Here is a 14,833-nt window from a genome sequence, read left to right as displayed (position 1 = left end):
CCAAAGGGTTATCGATGGGCTTTTGGTGTGGCCACAGTGAACACAGAGAAAATCAGACAGCTCTCTACCCTGCCTGGCCTTTCAGAGAAATCTTTTGGTTTTGGGATTGCTTCGGATTGAAGAACAACAGGTGCCAATTGCTACCAGAACAGTGCACCGGAGGCAGTATCGCACAAACCGAGATTCCCTGGCTCCCATTCATGAACTGATCCACCAGCTGGAGATCCAGGGAGTGATCAGTAAAACACATTCACCTTTCAACAGTCCCATTTGGCCAGTGCGGAAGTCTGATGGAGGGTGGAGATTAACGGTTGACTATCGTGGCCTGAATGAAGTGACGCCACCACTGAGTGCTGCTGTACCAGATATGCTAGAGCTCCAGTATGAGCTGGAGTCGAAGGCAGCCAAATGGTACGCTACCATCGATATCGCCAATGCCTTCTTCTCAATTCCATTGGCAGCAGAGTGCAGGCCCCAATTTGCCTTCACCTGGAGGGGTGTACAATACACCTGGAATCGATTGCCCCAGGGGTGGAAACATAGCTCCACCATTTGTCATGGACTGATCCACAGTGAACTGGAAAAAGGTGATGCCCCTGAACATCTACAATATATTGATGACATCATTGTATGGGGTGACGAGGCAAAAGAAGTGTTTGAAAAGGGAGAAAAAATTATTCAGATACTTCTGAAGGCTGGATTTGCTATAAAGAAGAGCAAGGTCAAAGGACCTGCACAAGAAATTCAGTTCCTGGGAATAAAATGGCAGGATGGACGCCGTCATGTACCTATGGACGTGGTCAACAAGATAGCAACCATGTCTCCACCATCCAACAAGAAAGAGACACAGTCTTTCCTAGGCCTTGTGGGGTTCTGGAAAATGCATGTCCCAGGATATAGTCAGCTTGTGAGCCCTCTCTATCGAGTAACTCGGAAGAAAAATCAATTTGAATGGGGCAGTGAGCAACAACAAGCCTTTGAACAGATCAAGCAAGAGATAGCTCGTGCAGTGGCACTTGGGCCCATCCGCACAGGACCATCGGTGCAAAATATCCTTTACACCGCGGCCGGGGAACATGGTCTTACTTGGAGCCTCTGGCAGAAGACAGCAGGTGAAACCCGAGGTCGGCCATTGGGATTTTGGAGTAGAGGATATCGAGGATCAGAAGCCCACTATACACCAACTGAGAAGGAGATTCTAGCAGCCTATGAAGGAGTTCGAGCTGCTTCAGAAGTAGTGGGTACAGAAGCACCTCTCCTCTTAGCACCCAGGTTACCTGTGCTGCACTGGATGTTCAGAGGGAACGTCCCTTCTACGCATCATGCGACTAGTGCTACATGGAGTAAGTGGGTAGCACTGATTACGCAGCGAGCTCGACTAGGGAAACCCAACCACCCAGGAATTCTGGAAGAGATTATGGACTGGCCAGAAGGCAGAGACTTCGGAGCATCACCTGAGGAGGTGGCTCGTGCCCAGGAGGCACCACCATACAACGAGTTACCCGAAGATGAAAGGCCTTACGCTCTGTTTACTGATGGATCCTGTCGTGTGGTAGGAAACCATCGAAAGTGGAAGGCTGCTGTATGGAGTCCTACACGACAAGTTGTTGAAGCTGCTGAAGGAGAAGGTGAATCGAGTCAGTATGCAGAAGTGAAAGCCATCCAACTGGCTCTAGAGATTGCCGAGAGAGAGAAATGGCCAATACTTTATCTTTACACAGATTCTTGGATGGTGGCTAATGCCTTGTGGGGATGGTTACAACAGTGGAAGAAGACCAACTGGCAACGCAGGGGCAAGCCTATTTGGGCTGCTCCATTGTGGCAGGATATTGCCACTCGAATAGAGAACATGACTCTGAAGGTACGCCATGTTGATGCTCATGTACCTAGGAGCCGTGCTAATGAAGAACATCAAAACAATGAGCATGTAGACAAGGCTGCCAGAATCGATGTAGCCCAAGTGGATCTGGACTGGGAACGTAAAGGTGAACTGTTTGTAGCTCGATGGGCCCATGAAACATCGGGACATCTAGGAAGAGATGCTACGTACAGATGGGCTCGAGACCGAGGGGTGGACTTGACCATGGAAGCCATCACGCAGGTCACACATGACTGTGAAACCTGTGCTGCCATCAAGAGAGCCACCAGAGCTAAGTCTCCCTGGAACAGAGGGCGGTGGCTGGGTTTTCGCTACGGTGAGGCCTGGCAGATTGACTATATCGGACCACTGCCACGAACACGCCAGGGCAAGCGCTACATCCTCACCATGGTAGAAGCAACTACAGGCTGGCTGGAAACATATCCTGTAAACCATGCCACTGCCCGGAACACCATCTTAGGCCTTGAAAGGCAAATCCTGTGGCGACATGGTACACCTGAGCGAATTGAATCTGACAATGGGACTCATTTCAGGAACAATGCCATCAGTTCCTGGGCCAGAAAACATGGCATTGAATGGGTGTATCACATTCCCTACCATCCACAAGCCTCTGGGAAGATTGAAAGATATAACGGACTGTTAAAGACTATGTTGAAGGCATTGGGTAATGGGGCATGGAGGCACTGGGAGGCAAATTTAGCAGAAGCTGCTTGGCTGGTTAATTCCCGAGGATCTGTTAACCGTCCTGGCTCTGCCCAAACAGAACCCTTGCACACTGTGGGGGGAGATAAAGTCCCTGTAGTGCACATGGGAAAGTGGCTGGGAAAGGCAGTGTGGGTTGCTCCTCCTATGGGGAAAGGCAAACCCATTTGTGGGATTGTCTTTGCTCAGGGGCCTGGATGTACTTGGTGGGTAATGAGAAAGGATGGGAAAACCCAGTGTGTGCCTCAAGGAGATATGACATTGGGGGAAAGGTAATTTGAGATGTGAGTAATGTGAGTTGTATGTTGCAGAAAGTCAGAAAGTGAGAAGGATTCAAACTGATGAAGGCCTGCAAAGAACAAGAGCGACCCAATGGCTGAGACCAAGCTGGTGTTGGTGTCCAAGAGTGGAATATCCTGCTTCTCCTATCCTGAACACTCCTAAGTAACATCTGGAGGAGCAGAAGAACTTTTTTTTTTTATATTTTTATATGGGTCTCTTTGTGTGAAATATTGAGATGGTTTAAGTATGTAGATTGAATCATGAGTACGAGTAAGAAAGGATTTAAGCATGAGAATCAAATGAGATGATGAAAGGTACTGAATTGTGTAGAACCTGAGCGTGACGCAAATGGTATGGAATAAGGGGTGGAGATTGTATTGGGTTTGGCCAAGCTGGAGTTAATTCTCCAGTGCTGTGTTTTGCAGCAGCAGTTGATAACATAGCAATGTTTTGGCTACTGTTGAATAAGTACCCAGGCTATGTCTTTTCAATGTTTCCCTGCCCCAAGAGTACATTGAGGGATGGGCAGGATCTTGGGAGGGGACATGGCTGAGCTGGCATACCTGGACTGGCCAAAGAAGTATTCCATGCCATATGACGTCAGCTCAGATATAAGAATGAAGTAAAAGAAGGAAGTGGGGGGGATTGGTCCATGGCGTCTATCCTCCCAAGCAACTACCAAGCTTAGAGAGCCCTGCTTCCCGAGACCGACCATCGTCCTGCTGATGGGAAGTAGAGACTAACATCTCTCTCTTGCTTCCGCGCGGTCTATTGCTTTTGACTATTTTTGTTATTAAATTCGCTTCTATCTTATTATTAGCTTTGGTCAATTTTTTTTTTTCTTCCTCCCCTCTCCCCCTGTCCATTTAAGAGGGGGAGTGATAGAGCGGCTTTGGTGGGCATCTGGCCTCCAGGCCAGGGCCAAACCACCACAAATATAAATATTGGTAAGCATCAGGCTCAAGTTTACATTCAGCAATAATAAAGGCTAAAAACAAAAGTTTAAGACATATTATTAATCTACAGTTAAACCTTCACTCTGATGGTGAACTTCATAGGCCCTGTCTTTTTGCAAAGGGAACAAACTGAGACAGCAGGATGTGTAAACACTGCAAGGATCTGCATCCCAGCAATATGCTGAGGGAGCTCATGAACAAGGACTGATTCCTATCAGTCTTCAGAGGATCAGTATGAAGACATTTGTTGATAGTTTTTCAGGAAGAATTTACTCTACTACAGCAAGCAGAAGTTGACATCCCTCCTCCAGGCAGCAGAGATTCATCCCATAGCCTAGTGTATGTCTCCCAAGGTGATACCATTTATAGCTTTTACTGCTACTTAGTTTTCACATCACATTTGCAGGGAGTGTGGGATAACTGCCTAGCTTACTGTGGGACAGGAAGGTGTCTTAGTTTAAAGAGCGGACAGAAATGATTTTACTCCCAAAGGAACTAAAATAAAGATGCTGTCATTGAATTGGAGAGAAATACAGAAATTGCATTAAAAAATATACAGGAAAACACAGAATACATGAATCCTTAACACCTAATACATATACAGGATACATGAAAAGCCAGACTAAACCACAAGTCCCCAGTGCACCTTTTCTTCCCCCCTCATTGTCTCCCTGGCCCAAGCAGGAGAAAATTAGTCAGGCTTCTGAAGGCCACAAACAGGCCTACTCCCCCATCATTATCAGAAGATAAGGACTCCCACTGGAGAGCAGACAGGAAGGGAGGAAAAGAGATCAAGTTGGCCTTGCTGCCAACTTATAAAGAGATAGCAGAATTATGGGATTGAATAACAAAGTTACAATTTTCCAGGGTCCACCTCCTGGACCTTTCTGGTTCTCCTGGAGGACTCAACTCTATGATTTTTAAAAAAGGTACCCACCTCAAACCATGACAGAAGGCAAGTTGATTTAGTACACTTCGGGACCAAGGCCATTTACAATCAGCAGGTGTTTATGTTAAATGAAGATCTGTGAAGCTGGCCTGCCAAATGGTCAAAGGAGGGAGGCTTGTGAAGATAAGATGGCCCTGTTTTGGCTAAAACTGATGAAGCAAGGCTCAAATAACATAAACACCCAACTTCAAAACAAATTTTGAAGTCCAGAGTGCCTGAGTGAAGACCTTTGCCTAATTAACTGCAATTTTTAGTATTAAAGTTAACACCCCTTGGTATGCTAATGAGCCAAACAGAGTACATGCTAAACATATATGACTATGTTACTCAACTCTCTTCCCAAATCATGCTAAACATCACCTAGAAGGCAATGACAGTCAGGGCTAAGGTATAAAACCCATGAGAGGGACATCTCCCAGTGTGCAGGGGCACCAGGGCCAACAGCAAGAGGTACAGCAGCACCAGCAGCAGCTGGGAAGGAAAGACAGAGACAAAGATGGTCAATGGGCTATGTTCCTTTTCCTCCACCCAAGACAGGGACACCTTTCTTGGTAAGAATTGTACCTTCAATACATGGCTTAACTTTTGCTGCATTTCTATTATATATTAGAGCTGTTGCAAAGGTTTGTGCCTCTGACTTTGTCAGATGTTACCCAGGATTTATTAACCTGACATCATCTTGCAGTTAGTGCATTTATCACTGGCAATCCCGAATCTGTTGTATCTGTTGCTTTAATAAATTAACCATTTGATTGTTAGAATTTTCTGAACCTGGTGTCAGTGCAAGTCCTTACTGGGACACTACAAAAAGAGAGGCAAATGTTACTTTTGTCTAATAGTTCCCATAAGAGTCCTGGACTCTCAGATAGGCAAACATCAGGATCTTGCCTGTAATGCAACAGGGAGAAATTATGCTTAGTTGCTACAGCACAAGTATAAATATCACAAAAGAGAAGTGACTGTAAATGAGGAAGAATAATAAACCCAAACTCATATTAAACCTCCTGTTTTCATTAAAATATCCTTAAAGCAATACAAGAAATAGGCTGCTCTTACATTCATGAAAGTAAATATATAGAGATTATAATTTTAAGCAACTTAGAAGGTGCCTTGCCTGTCAAACAGATAAAATATGGCCATTTGTTAGAGTTGCTATTTACATTCTTATTACTAAGAGCTGAAATTTTCTATATTACATGTTACAGTTAAAGGCTTACCCTCAACTAAGAATCATCTGTCTACATAGAAAGGAAATAACTGAAATTAAATCTGAGTCTGAATCTCCAGCAAGATCTCCTCATTTTTAAGGGAAGAGGGGAACAACCCACCTATAATCAATTTTTCTTTGTTTCCCTCCCCTAGTCCAACCTCATCTTTGCTCTTTTCACCTTCAACTGGTTCAAAGCATGTACTTTTCCCATTTAATGGGAAGTAGAATGTCATGTGTTAAGTTAAATATTTACTGCTGTTATTCATACCATGTTGCTGTCACGTCAGCTTTACAATTAAAGTGCTGCCTGGAGGAAAGTATTACGGGGCTTGAAGTTTGGATTCAACATAAGAGGCTTCCTGTTCTGGTCATTGCTTTTGGGTTTTGGGTTTTTTTGGGTGTTGGCTCTTTCCCGTGGGAATGGCAGCAAGACGGGTGGGTGTAGGGTAGCATTCTGGTTTTCTTTTATGCTGGTTTTTTTTGCATTTTGCAGCACTTTTTCTGCAAATAGGCTAAGCTAAGGTAAGCATGCATTGTATTATTAGGCAAGGTAATTGTGCATTTCTGTTATTATTGTAGGTTAAGAGTTAACTGCTGGACTCTAAGGTGGAACTCAATCCTAGTGGGTGGAAAAACCTCACCCAGGGGGAGGCAACAGATCATGTTATTCCCTTTCCTGCGTACCCTCTATTTAAGGGGCAGAAACTTCTGGCAAGCTCTCTTCCCTTTTACATTTCTGCCTGGTGGGGAACTTCTTGCTTGCTGGGAGCTGTTTGCCATGTGGTGAGGCCTACACCATTGCCAATCTGGTGTTGTATATATATGTGTATATATATATATATATGTATATCCCTTTTCCCTTAATAGTATTCTAGTTTGTTTATTGTTAAAATTATTTTTATAACTTCCAATTACATGCAAGTCTTTTTGCTTACCCCTTTTACCTTCCCCTGCCTATCTTTTCCCTACAGGGGGAGAGGGAGGGGGGAGAGGGGGGTAACCTACATTCTGTCCCATGGGTTTTTGCTCAAACCACTACAGAATTAATTGTTGCCCAACGTGGGACTTGAACACAAAATCCTATTTTCTTTGGCTGGAAAAACAGAATTGGAAGTTAAAAATGAAACTGCAGTTTCTACTGCCTCTGGTGTTTCATGGCTTGAGATTTTTCATTTATAAGTGTCTGGCTTCCTCTGTATTACCACATGTTTTGGTTTATTGTGAGTGAGGAGCTGAGGTGGCTTAAGGGCTTGCCGGGGAACCTCGGGATGCATTTCATGGGTACCATCCATAGGGGGAACTTTACTGAGAAGGTTTACTACAAATTTGACCTCCCGGAGGTGGATGGTTTCAGGAAGAGATGGCATTATGCATTTATTTTTTCCCTATGCTTGAATGTACTTCTAACAATGATTATGGTTGGATGGGTTTTAGCCACGTGATGCAAGAGCAGCGCTGGCCCTTTAAGGGCCTCCCCCCCCCCCCCCTCCCCCCCCCCCTCCCACCAGCGGCAGTGCAGTTTAGGAGGCGCCAGCTGCTTCTACCACGGTTTGTGCAGCTTCAACCACTTCTGGTGTGGCTTGCGTTGCTGCAGGTGGTAGTGGTGCTTCCCCCCCCCTCCGACTGCAGCGGCGGCGCCGCCTCTCCAGCTTCTCCCAAGGCTTGAGCAGCTCTGGCTGCAAGCGGGGGGGGGTGCTCCCAGTGGTGGCAGCCCCAGCTTCTCCTGCCGTGGTTTCCCCGTCCCTCAGCCCAAATTGCTTCTGCCACAGCCTACCTTGCTCCAATCACTAGTTGCAGAAAAAAGCTACAAAAAACAGATAGGCCATTTCTCTCATGTGATTATGCTGGAGAAGGTGCTTCTGCTGGGCCAAATACTTCTCAGGGGCCAAGCACTTCTCAGAAACCAACAGGAGATGGCAGTGATTCAAAAGGTAAGGTAATAATAACTTTTATGCCCAGGAAGGAGTTGAGGCATGTAAGACTATATGCAGGGGGATGGTGAATCTTAGACTGGTAACTGAGATGTTGGGACAGAGGAGCTGAGACCCTAGAACTTGAGGACAGAGAGGCCAAGCAATTGGGATCCATGCCCAGAGATGGGGGGGGTGGGGGGGGGGGTATTGATAAGCATCTAGGGAGGCTTGATGGAATCCACACCCTCTGGGCATGTCTCCTTGCTGCTGTGAAACACTGTTACCCTTCCAAGGAGGATATGGTATGGTACCCTTCAAAGTGGACCACCACAGAGCAGGGCATTAAGTGTCTAAGAGAGATAGCGTGTGGATAGAATGTGGAGTGGGCTAGGCAGCTGGCAGGCTAGCTGTAAACCACCTTGATGGTGAGAATGCCTCCCCCCTTTGTGTTCTTTAAAGATGACTAGCTTTGCAGCTGCAAGATAAGAGGTAGGGAGGTTTTTGCTGTGTGGGAAAGTGTTTTGGGAACCAACCAGCAGGAAAGTAAAAAGGTATTTAAAACCAGGCTTTGTGGCCATTAAAGAGCTGTCAGTGCTGACAGTTGTTGGTGCAAATGTGTGTTTATTGCAAGCGGCCAAGGGCACTGGGCTGGGGGGGAGAAGCCTATGAAGACCTCTGGAGAAGCCTAGCCAGATTCTTGGGGGTCTGCAGCAGCCTACAACATCTGGTGACCCCGACGTGCACCGACTTGCCACTGAATATTACCCCTATGGGGTAGAAGACCCGCGGAGCAGACCACGACCGACGGCAGAGCCCTGAGTGGAACGCCAGGTTCGGCGCTTTCGAAAGCAGACTCTTCTTCAGCTCCATGGTAACTTGATAACCCCTACAGGGCACGATGACAGCAAGACACGCAGCGGCTGGAGCTCAGTCTGGAACTCGGGTCCCCCCTCCTCCCTGCAGGGTGCTCCCAGACCCTTCCTCTTTCGGGCCAAGGAGTAAGAATATGGTTTCAGTGGATCCGTACACTTGAGGAGCAGGTGTTAGCAATGGTTACATTCACAGTGAATTCCACAAATCCAGTTGTCCATTAATATTAAAATGTGTTGGTGGCGGTATCAGTCACAGTGAGTTCCATGGAATCTACAGTTTTTCAGTCATTGATCTTAAAATAGGTGTTGGTGGCTATTCCAGTCTCAGTGAATGTCTCAGGATCCAGCGTTTTTCAGCTGGTAATTAATACAGGTGTTCACGGTGGTGTCAGTCATGGTGGAATTCACAGGGTCAGCGGTGTCAGCTACCCATTACCATTAAGATGAGAAATCGACGGTCACAGTCAAAGTGAATCTCGCAGATCTGTGCTTTCAGCTAAAAGAATCCAGTCAGTCTCACCTCTGTGCCTGGTAAGATCATGGAGCAGATTCTCCTGGAGGCACTAGTGAGACAGAAGAATAGTGAAGAGGTGATTGGGTACAGTCAGCATGGGTTTACTAAGGGCAAATCCTGCCTGACAAACCTGGTGGCCTTCAATGACAAGGTCACAACATTAATAGATGAGGGGAGAGCAACTGATGTCATTTACCTGGACCTGAGCAAAGCCTTCGACACTGTCCCACACCACATCCTGGTCTCCAAACTGGTGATACATGGGTTTGATGGGTGGACCACAAGATGGATAAAGAACTGGCTTGATGGCTGCACCCAAAGAGTGGCTGTCAATGGCTCCATGTCCCAGTGGAGGCCAGTGACAAGTGGAGTCCCTCAGGGATCAGTCCTGGGACCAGTCTTGTTCAACATCTTTGTTGGTGACATGGACAGTGGCATTGAGTGCACCCTCAACAAGTTTGCTGATGACACCAAGCTGTGTGGTGCAGCAGACATGCTGGAGGGAAGGGATGCCATCCAGAGGGACCCTGACAGGCTGGAGAGGTGGGCACAAGGCAACCTCATGAGGTTCAACAAGACCAAGTGCAGGGTCCTGCATCTGGGTCGAGGCAATCCCAAGCACAAATACAGGCTGGGCAGTGAGTGGCTAGAAAGCAGCCCTGAGGAGAGGGATTTGGGGGTGCTGGTGGACGAGAAGCTCAACATGAGCTGTCAATGTGCACTTGCAGCCCAGAAAGCCAACCAGATGCATCAAGAGAATTGTGGCCATCAGGTCGAGGGAGGTAATTCTCCCCCTCTACTCAGCTCTGGTGAGACCCCACCTGGAGTACTGTGTCCAGTTCTGGAGCCACTATTACAAGAGAGATATGGACATGCTGGAACGTGTCCAGAGAAGGGCCATGAGGATGATCAGAGGGCTGGAGCACCTCTCCTATGAGGACAGACTGAAAGAGTTGGGGCTGTTCAGTCTGGAGAAGAGAAGGCTCCGAGGTGACCTTATCGTGGCCTTTCAATATCTGAAGGGGGCCTACAAGAAAGCTGGCAAGGAACTTTTTAGGATATCAGGTAGTGATAGGACTAGGGGGAATGGAATGAAGGTGGAAGTGAGGAGATTCGGGCTGGACATGAGGAAGAAGTTCTTCACCATGAGAGTGGTGAGAGCCTGGAATGGGTTGTCCAGGGAGGTGGTTGAGGCCCCATCCCTGGAGGTGTTTAAGGCCAGACTGGATGAGGCTCTGGCCAGCCTGATCTAGTGTGAGGTGTCCCTGCCCATGGCAGGGGGGTTGGAATTAGATGATCCTTGTGGTTCCTTCCAACCCTGACTGATTCTATGATTCTATGATTCTAATCCAGATTCCGAAAGCCTCAGAACTCTGACAAGGTGAGTTGTCGCGTACGGGACGATGGGGTCGCAGATCTCCACAGAGAAGTCAATTCTGTCTGTATTCATGCACATACTAAAAAAGCACAGCGTTAAGTTTGAGGAGCCGGCTTTACGTCTCTTGCTCGTTTGGTGTAAGAAAAACGGGGTACCAGCTGACGCACAGACTGCTTTTTTTCTGGAAACCTGGGAGGAAGCAAGAAAGCGTCTCTTTGATGCCGCGACGCAGAGATATGTGCTTGCCACTTCAGCTCTTACACCTTGGCACTTTAGTAATTGGCTCATTACAGCAGCTTAAGGTGTATAGAACGGTTGCCGCAGTGGCCGTGGCGGCAATAGCACCTTCGGAGGAGGGCACAAAAAGATCAATTACCCTTAGAGCCCCTGTCATCTCTTCCCTTTGAGGTTTGCCTGCTGTCTTCAAACAACGATTTCACAGATTTTAGCGACCCAGTACCACCCTCTATACCTCTATAGACCCTACGGTCAGCTCCCGCGAACCTCTAACACCTGCTGTCCCTCTGATGCACTCTCTGGTTAGACCCCACGAACCTGTCACACCCCCCACACCCTCACTAGACCCTACAGTTCGACCCCGAGAGAGCGGTGCGGAGGCACTGCTCATTGATCTATTTTCCCCACAAACTGTGCATTGCGGGTATGCCCCATCTGGAACTGTTGCTTAGAATTTGTCAATTGTAGAACCTGCCATGGTATCGACCCAAGACCCTGATCTAGCTAAAATTTGGAAAAAGATAAAGGATCAGGTGCTTCAATGCAACGTGGACTTATCCACGTCTATCCTTGCCTGCCTGGTGATCCTGCATCCTGATCGGCTGGTCGAGTGTCCTCCGATCCCATGGACTGTAATATGTCATCTTAGAATGCAACATGGGTTCGGCTAGGCCCTGAAGCAGTGTTGCCAACCACAGTGGGGGGGGGGAGGGCAGGCGGCAGCTTTCCATGGCTTTCCTACACCAAGCCACAGCAGTTTGCCAAACTTGGAGTTCTTTAAAGAAATGTCACTTTGTTTTTTCCTCATCAGGAAATTAGTGAAACAGCATGCAAACAGAGCCTTAATTCTCAAACTTGAAAATCTGCACATTTCTGAAGACAACAGCTTGTGAACAACAGGAAAAATTGCCTTTTCTACTGCTGTTTGCCATTCCCCCCCTTCCCCCCTTTTTTCCTCTCTGCCCCTTGTTTGCAGCCTGTAAGAACCTGTGTTCTACTCTTAGATTAACAGTGTTATGTTTTGTTACCAAAGGTATTTCACCATCTTGTGAATGCAAACTTTATATATATATATATATATATATATATAGCTTTTGCCATTGTTTCTGATTGTGAGGGATTTTGGAAATTTATTGTTTTCATGTTTGCAATCATTGTGTTCTCACAGTAGGCATAATGATTAATGAGTGATTATAAGTCATATGTGGTGTTTGTGGTAAGGTATGTTAGATGACATGTAGGAATGTTTGGGACTGAATATCACAATGCCTTAATGTCATCTAGTTGGGGAATATGTTCACATGGATTTCTATGTTAACTCACCAGAATGTCATAGTTAAATGGTACTCTCAAATGGTTAAAGGGTGTATCAGTATGAGCTGAAATTCCCCCCCACACCAACAATAACCAGGCTAGCTCAGTCTGGAAAGCAAATGAAACCTGTATTTACAAACAAATCTACAATCTATGATGAAATGCAACGAATATGTACAAATATACAGAATTCACAACATTTACAAATATGTACAATCAACATAAAAGCACAACCGAGCTCCCTTTGCTTCCCACCAAAGGGGATTTTCCCAAGGGGCCTCCCCCCCAGACCCCCCTGGCAGAAGGCAAAGAGAGAGAAGCAGAGAAGCTGTTAACTTAGCTCATCAAGGTCAGTGTGTTATCTCCAGCCAGAAGAGAAGAAAAAAGCAGCAGCCAGACAGCCCTGCCAGTTGCCCTGACTGCCCAACTTTGTTTTGAGTAGTGATTCTGAAACATACCTATCTATCCAATGGAAGTGTTTAGAACAATCATTATTTTGCTTTCTTACACCCAATAGTGACTTATTTACACTCTTTTGCTTTCTCTGCTTGAACTTTGAGAAGAAAAATTAAAAAGACAGTTTTAAACCATCACAGTCCACCCCTTCTAAACAATTCCATTGGCTGCTACTACTATTTGTCTAATCTAAAACAATATTTACAACAATGAGTAAATAAGGATCATAGTCCATTCCGGCTATCTCAGATGTAGATAATTCAAAAGGGTCAAATCATAGGAAAAAACGCAAACAGCTTGTTTCCTCGCAGATGGAGCGAAGAAAGGAACATTCTCTTGCATCACCCAATAGGTGTGACCAGGACCTTCAGCAGAAACCACCCCTTGGTGGCCTCTCCTGAAGGAGAAAATACCCAGTTTTGCCTAAGAGATTCTTTTCTCTGAAAACAGGAACTCTATCACCTTCTTCCTTTTGCAACAAATCTGATTGGGCAGGTCCAGCTCAATTCACTGAACCTCTACTATTCACCAACCAGGTTGCTTGTGCTAAATGCTTCTCCCAGTTTTTCAAAGATCCACACCCCATGGCTCTGAGAGCGGTTTTCAGCAAACCATTGTAGCGTTCGATCTTCCCTGAAACTGGAGCATAGTAGGGAATGTGGAATGTCCACTCGATGCCATGCTCTTTGGCCCAGTTCCTTACGAGATTGTTTTTGAAATGAGTTCCGTTGTCTGATTCAATTATTTCTGGAGTTCCATGTCACCACAGGATTTGTCTTTCCAGACCAAGAATGGTGTTACGTGCAGTTGCATGAGGAACTGGATAAGTTTCCAACCATCCAGTGCTTGCCTCTACCATAGTCAGCACATATTGCTTACCAGATCGGAATGTGGTAGAGGGATGTAGTCAATCTGCCAGGCTTCACCATACTTGTACTTGGACCATCAGTCACCGTACCACAAGGGCTTGATTGGTTTTGCTTGCTTAATAGCAGCACAAATGTCACTGTCATGGATGACTTGTGTGATAGCATCCATGGAAATGTCAATGGATCTGTCACAAGCCCATCGGTAGGTTGCATCTCTGCCTTGATGTCCTGACGAGTCATGGGCCCACCGAGCTAAGAACAGCTCACCTCGGTGTTTCCAGTCAAGATCAGGATCAGAGTTTGTGTCCACCTGGGAAACTCTTGCAGCTAGATCTGCCTGATGGTTGTGGTGGTGTTCCTCAGTAGCTTTGCTCTTAGGAATGTGAGCATCGATGTGTCTCACTTTCACTGGGATTCTCTCAATGCGAGCAGCAATGTCATGCCACAGATCTGCAGCCCTGATAGGCTTTCCTTTTCTCTGCCATCCATTCCTTTCCCAGTCTTTCAGCCAACCCCACAAGACATTGGCTACCATCCATAAGTCAGTGTAGAGATAAAGCTTTGGCCATCTCTCACGTTCAGCTACGTTAAGAGCTAGCTGGACAGCTTTTACCTCTGCAAATTGACTGGATTCTCCTTCTCCATCTCTCGCTTCTGCAGCTCTGTGCGTTGGACTCCACACAGGCAGCTTCCACCTTTGCTTGTTTCCAACACCACGACAGGAACCGTCTCTGAACAAAGCATATCTCTTTTCATCATCAGACAGATCACTGTAAGGAGGAGCCTCCTCAGCACGAGTTACTCTCTCCTCTGGAGGTTTTGCACAGCTTGTGCCTTCTGGCCAGTTTGTGATCACCTCCACCAAACCAGGCCTTTCAAGATTTCCCATTCGAGCTCTCTGTGTTATCAGAGCCATCCACTTAGACCAGGTAGCATCTGTTGCATGATGTGGTGAAGAACCTTTGCCTTTGAACATCCAATTCAGAACTGGCAGTTTAAGAGCTAGAAGAAGTAGTGACTTAGTTCCAATCACTTCAGAAGCAGCTTTCACTCCTTCACAAGTGGCTAAAATCTCTTTCTCTGTTGGAGTGTAGTTTGCTTCTGAACTTTTCTAACCACGACCCCAGAAACCAAGAGGACGTCCTCGTGTCTCCCCTGAAGCTCTTTCCCATAAGCACCAGGTTGGGCCATTGTCATTTGCAGCCATGTACAGAATGTTCTTAATGTCTGGATATGGCAGTTTAGGCTGAGTGCCCCCTGCCACTGCCACATGAGATACACCTCTGGTGTCCTGGATGCTCA

The 14,833-nt window shown here is 46.5% G+C and overlaps 1 protein-coding gene across 1 annotated transcript in view; it reads right to left on the bottom strand.

Moving 5' to 3' along the window:
* Positions 1 to 14,833, bottom strand: part of LOC128979898 (zinc finger SWIM domain-containing protein 6-like) — a 276,472-nt gene that overhangs the window by 169,773 nt on the left and 91,866 nt on the right. The window lies entirely within an intron of this gene.

Source organism: Indicator indicator (genome assembly GCF_027791375.1).
Source record: "Indicator indicator isolate 239-I01 chromosome W unlocalized genomic scaffold, UM_Iind_1.1 iindW_random_scaffold_48, whole genome shotgun sequence".
NCBI classification, from domain to species: domain Eukaryota; kingdom Metazoa; phylum Chordata; class Aves; order Piciformes; family Indicatoridae; genus Indicator; species Indicator indicator.
The sequence above is the reverse complement of the archived record's forward strand: the minus strand, read 5'-3'. Positions and strand labels throughout refer to the sequence as shown.